The 6257-nt window shown below is 45.4% G+C and overlaps 1 non-coding gene across 1 annotated transcript; it reads right to left on the bottom strand.

Moving 5' to 3' along the window:
* Nucleotides 1-4031: 4031 nt before the first annotated feature.
* Nucleotides 4032-4103, bottom strand: trnad-guc (transfer RNA aspartic acid (anticodon GUC)). Its single transcript has one exon. It is a non-coding gene; the product is annotated as a tRNA-Asp (tRNA).
* Between the last annotated feature and the right edge of the window lie 2154 nt (nucleotides 4104-6257).

Consider the following 6257-nt stretch of genomic DNA (forward strand, 5'->3'; position numbering starts at 1 on the left):
GATGTAGAGAATTCTTCAAGAAGCTATCTTTTATTTGCAAACAAAAGCTGTGACAATCAGAAAATGGTTTCCCAATCACCCCCGATCCTCAGGGCTTGCTTTCTTTTATACCTTTTCAGTTATCATGCTCTTTCTCAGGTTATCAGCATAACCAATTGTGTTAATTAGCATTATCTCTCCAAGCTATTCGTCTTCTGAATCATCTCTGCTATAATTATTTCTCAACTTATTAGGCTATGATTATTTTCTGCCACAATGGTCTCCCACTCTGCATCTAATCTATTACAGTAGGTCATCATGGCCTTCAATATTTGAGATGACATGTCACATGGTGTTACTATCCTAATCACACTGTTCTCCCATTGGTCCAGTACCACCTAATGCAGTACCATCTAACACCACCTAATCTATTACATTATGTCATTATGGCCTTCAGCCTGTTTACATTTATGTCACGTGATTTGATTTGACTAACCTTCTCATACTGTTTTCCATTCATATATACTTAATTTATTCTACATAGCCCTAATCAATTAATTTATTGCTTTGTATGTTCCATTTTGTTTTCCATAAGCTCCAGTTCATCGAGAACCTTTGTAAATACTGTTTGTCCAAACAGCTGTATAAATGATGCTCACCGTGAGAGTCAGGTTACTTATTTTTCAAGACATGCAGCAATCGTTGCAAAAAACAGCTTTTAAAACAGTTCTTTCTCATTTTAGTCCACTCCTCTTTTAAGAAAAGCACAAAAACAAAGGCACATTCTTTTTACATAAAAGAATCTGTGTTCACGACAGGATTGAGATGCAAATTGATCAGGGGTGCTCAAAGGCAGGAGGGACTTGGATGGGTAGAAGCTAAGAAAGGACCCGGAACCAGAGGGCAGAGATCAAAGTGGATCAGGATAAGAAATAAAGGTGACATGAGAATAAACTTTCCCCTAATCTGGAGGGCACTGCCTGAGAGTGTGACAGAGCCAGGGTCAAAGGGAGCTTTCAAAACATTACTTGCTAAAATGGAACAAGGGCAGTCGGTTGGAAATAGGCGAAAAATGAAGCAGTGAAATGGCACAGGCTGAAATATCCCTGCATCGGGTCAGAAACACTGGACTGAATGATCTTCCCCGTGCTCATATTCTTCCTTTCTGAAGAAGGGTCTAGGCCTGAAATGTCAGCCTTCCTGCTCCTCTGATGCTGCTTGGCCTGTTGTGTTCATCCACCTCTACACCATGTTATCTCATATTCTTTGATTTCTTTTACAAAGGCCTTTCAAAAATATAAGAGAAAGGGAGAGGCCATTCGGCCCCTCAAGCCTGCTCTGCCAGTCAATGAGAACATAACTGATCTGCCCCAGCCCTTGGGTCCTCTGTCCTGCCAACTCAGCAGAGCCTTCAGATATCCCTGAGATTAAAAATCTGTCTCCACTGTGCATACTTTCAGTCATCTACCCGCCACAATTTTTTAGGATGGAGAATTCCATACATTCCTGGCCCTCTTGGAGAAGAAATTCCATCATATCTCAGTTTTAAGCAAGTGATACCTCATTGTGTAACTATGTCTCTTAGTCTGAGATTCCCCTACTGGTGGAAATATCTTCCCAACATCTACTCTATCAAAATCCTTCGGAATCCATTACACAAACTAATCTCCCATCCATTGACTCCATCTACAACTTGGGGCGGCACGGTCGCTCAATGGTTAGCCCTGCAGCCTCACAGCCAGGGACCTGGGGTTCAATTCCAGCCTTGGGTAACTGTCTGTGCGGAGTTTGCACATTCTCCCCGTGTCTGCGTGGGTCTCCTCTGGGTGCTCTGGTTTCCTCCCACAGTCCAAAGATGTGCAGGCCAGGTGGATCGGCCATGCTAAATTGCCCATAGTGATCAGGGGTGTGTGGGTTATAGGGGGATGGGTTCAAGGGGCAGTGTGGACTTGCTGGGCCAAAGGATCTGTTTCCACACTGTAGGGAATCTAATCTAATCTAATCTAGACTTCTTGATCCCTCAGGAGGGCAGCTAATATCACAAAAGACATCTCCCACCCTGGTGTAATCTCTTCCAACCTCTTCTGTCAGAAGGTTCGAAAACTTACACAAATGCTCCAACAGGTTCAAGAACAGCTTCATTGGACTTCTGAATGGGCCCTCAAGTTTCTCTTTATGCATTAACAGGATGAGGGTATTGCTGCCTAAGTAGGAAATAGCGCCCATCATTAGATTCTTAATCCCAGATTCTTTACTGAATCCAAACTCCACCATCTGCCGTGGCAGGATTCAAGCCTGCGTTATCCGGCCCTCTGGATTAATAGTCCAGTGATAATACTGCTAGGCCATCACCTCACTAATTCAAATTTACTGTTGATCGTGGTCTCTAACTCTTCTCTGCAGCGGCAACATTGTATCCCTCGCTCTGTTCTACCACACTCTATCTATTGTCTGTTTTGATCTATCTGGAAACTGTTTAGACATTCTTGGTAAATCAGCTCTGTTGTTACGCCCTCAAAAGCTGCCAGCAAATTTGTCAAAAGTGACTTTGCCTTGACTGTAAAGCTTTCGCTGAAACTTCCAATTTGACCTCAATCCCTTGACGAGACAAGGGATTGGGATTAAAGTGATGCAACGCTGCTCTGTAATAGTACCACAGGCAGCCCTGTCTGCTCTTACAGGCTCATTGAGATGTACAGCACAGAAGCAGACCCTTCGGTCAAACTTCCAAAAGGGAAGCCTGTTGCTTCCATTTCTGACTTTGTCCTGTTTCTGCATGGGGCAGTGAAGAAAAACAGGCTCCAAAAGTACATCACTGAGGCTTCGAGGACACCTTCTCACGGCCTCTCGCACAATTTTCACACACGCTGCGGCTCCAGCGCTTCCAGAGCTGCTTCTTCCGCTACTCCCAGCTTTGCCTGGATTTCTCCCGGAAATTCTCACCCACCGCTTCGCAAAAGGAAGCATTCGCAGGTTATAATGGAGGAAGGGGGCGGAACGGGGATGGCGCTGGGGCATTGATCGCCAACTCTCCGATCCATCAAGCTTCGCACGTCGCGGGTAGCGGTGCCCAGACCGTTCCCTATTTTGCAAGCACTGCATCGCAGTGAGCCGACAGTTTGAGCACGATGGGCGGTTGCAATGCAGTGATGCCAAAAGAGTAAGTCAGGTCCCATACCAGCTGCGGGTCAGCGTGAAGGTCCTGCTTTTTCAACCTCGCCACTGTGTTGACCTTTTAGTTCACCTCACCACTGGGTACCTCTCTTGGCCCAGAAGTGATGGAGGCTCGTACAATATTTAAAGGGCAGCTGGGTGGGTATTTCAATGGGAAAGGCTTGGATGATTATGGGCCACACACTGGCAAATGGGGCTAGATTAATTTAGGATTATCTGGTCGGCATGGGCGAGTTGGGCCGAAGGGTCTGTTTCCGCGCTGTACACCTCTATGGCTCCGTAAGAGCAGGCAATGTTCGTCTGGTGACTTCCACTTTCCTCCATGGGATGCAGCACTGTCTATGACCAGCAGGGGGTGGTGCTGAATCACCTTAATCCCAAAATCGATTCCAATCTCTAAAGGGACTAAATCCTTTCTTGATGCAGTGAGGGAAGTTCTCTCATTGTTGCAACCAGTCGCTCCTGACACGCTTTTAGAGTTTTCACTTCCACTGCGTTACATGTCCCTTTGACAAGGGGTCAAAGTAACAACAAAATCGGGATCGAAAGCAGAAACTGCTGGAGAAATCTGTGGGCAGAAAGCAGTAAACGTTTCGGGTCCTTCTTGAAAGTGGGATTTTCAGTTGTCAGAAGTAGCAGGTCCCTATGGGCGTTCGTGGTGATGTCTTGATAGATTAAGGTCCAACTTCCTCATCAAAAAGAAAATGAGTCTATTATTTTTGTTTATTAAATTATATTTATATTAAATTATATTTGTAAACAACCCCTGTTCAGAGTGTTAATACACATCTCTGGTGTAGGGGGCACTTGAGCCAGAGTCTCCCGGTTTGAGATAAGGACACGGTCAATGCCCCTCGAGAGGTTAGAAAACTGCAACTCTCCCCGGCGGGGAATTGAACCCCGGTCTCCCGCGTGACAGGCGGGGATACTAACCACTATACTACCGAGGACTGAACGCTGCCAAGGAGTGTTTTCTCTACCATTTTATAGAATGTCCCCATGTGAATGTTCTGTTAAATTAAGTGAGATTTATGTTCCTCTGCAGACCACTCTCTACCTCTACGGAAATGACAAAACTATTAATAATTATTATTTTAATATTTACTATTTTAATAGTTATATTAAAGTAATCAACTACTGTTATTAAACAGTCATCTCGACCTGCCCTGCCATCAATGATTCCTCCATGTGTATCCACCAGTTATAACAGTCGGTAGATTGTCACCGTACCTGCTCCCCCCCCTCCAAACCCCCACATACAAATCCAGGACACTCCACACCTCTGTGTGAAACTTCACCAGCCGCTTGTCTGCTCTTCCCATCAATATACCTCTATCGTCCTGAGCTAACAGAGCGTGGAGCTGGAGGAACAGGTGGGCCAGGCAGCATCAGACCAGAGCAGGAAAGTTGACATTTCAGATCAGGACCTTTCTTCAGATTCTGGCTGAAACGACCACCAATCAATCTCTCCCTAATGAGGGAGCAGCCCGTATGATTCCATTGAACTACGGTGATTTTTACTGGACCAAGCCTCAGGTCCTCTGAAGACATTAAAACTTTTGGCAAACGCCTTGTAGAGGTTTATTAAATCATGAGGGGTATGGATAGGGTTACTGGTAGGTATCTTTTCCTTAGGATGGGGGATTTCAAGACTAGGGGGCATATTTTGAAGGTGAGAGGAGATTTTTAAAAAGCCATGGAGGCAATTTTTTACACAAAGAGTGATTCACGAGTGGAATGAACTTCCTGAGGAAGTGGTAGATGTGGGCACAGTTTAAACACAGTTACAGTGTTTAAAAAGGAAACTTAGATAAGTACATGAGTAGGAGGCATATGGATGAATATGGGCCAGGAGCAAGTAGGGAGGACTAGTTTATTTCAGGAATATGTTCAGCATGGACCTGTTGGACTGAAGGGTCTGTTTTCGTGCTGCATGACTGTATGTCTCTACAAGTCCATCAGGACGTGGTCAGCATGTAGTGGAGAGGGCAGATCCTGTCCGGTTGTTACCTGAGGAGACTGTCAAAGTCATCTGGCAGTATGCATCACCAGAACTTTTCAACAAACACCAAGACGTCACTTGGTTGGTGTGAGAAGGGCATTATTTGTGAGATCCTTCACGTACACACAGTAGGCCTGTGCCACTGCACGGTGCTCTCAAAGCAGCTGGGCTTGTGGGGCAGAGACTGTCATACATCTCTTTCCAGAATGCACCTTTGCAAAGGAAGTCTGGAGAAAGAGTCAACTGTTTTTGTTGAGTTCATCCCCAGCGTCTCGGTGATGTAGGACTCTGTGTTCTACAATCTGTTCCCCGGGATGCACACTGAGACAGACATCAACTGCACCTGGAGGACCATCAACTTGGTGAAAGACCTTCTTTGGTCTGCCCAAATGTGTCGGTCTTCCAGAGCGAGGAGATGGCCCTGACTGAGTGTTGCAGCCTGGCACATTCCAAGGCCCAGAACCATGTGCTTAGGGACACACTAAAGCTTGGTGACAGCTGCTGCCAAGGGGCAGTGGGGAAAGACCACTGTCTGAGGTCTTTTTGCTGAAGGTAAATGTGTTCCATTCAGTTATTAGGCCCTCCCAGTGTCTCAAATGTGTGTAAATATAGTGTTTAATAAGTAAAAATACCTTGGTTAGTTTGTTCTACATACGTAAAAACTGTACAGACTTGATCAATTGCTGTATGTATATGAAGATTCTCTATGAATAAAGTGTACTTTTGAAATAATGAAAAAGAATCAATGTCCGTCTGCTGATGTTGAGGTTGGAGGTGGCTTTTCATGTGCCATCATTGGGCTTTAAATGTAGCCCACAGACTGATTCTCGTGAATTGTCGATTCCTACCGTCCCGTCATTGCTGTAGTACTGCCCAGCCGCCACCAGAGGATGGTGTTGCATCGTCTTAATCATAAGGGTCTGGGCCCGAGATGTCAGCTTTCCTGCTCCTCTGATGCTGCTTGGCCTGCTGTGTTCATCCAGCTTTCCACCTTGTTACATCATTTTAACATGTTTTAAATCTTTGGGCCCTTCCATTCGCCCGGAGGAAAAAAAAGTCTCCCAGCGCAGCTTTTGAAATGTACTCAGGGTTTTCACTTTGC

The sequence above is a fragment of the Stegostoma tigrinum genome, chromosome 34 (genome assembly GCF_030684315.1).
Source record: "Stegostoma tigrinum isolate sSteTig4 chromosome 34, sSteTig4.hap1, whole genome shotgun sequence".
NCBI classification, from domain to species: Eukaryota; Metazoa; Chordata; class Chondrichthyes; order Orectolobiformes; family Stegostomatidae; genus Stegostoma; species Stegostoma tigrinum.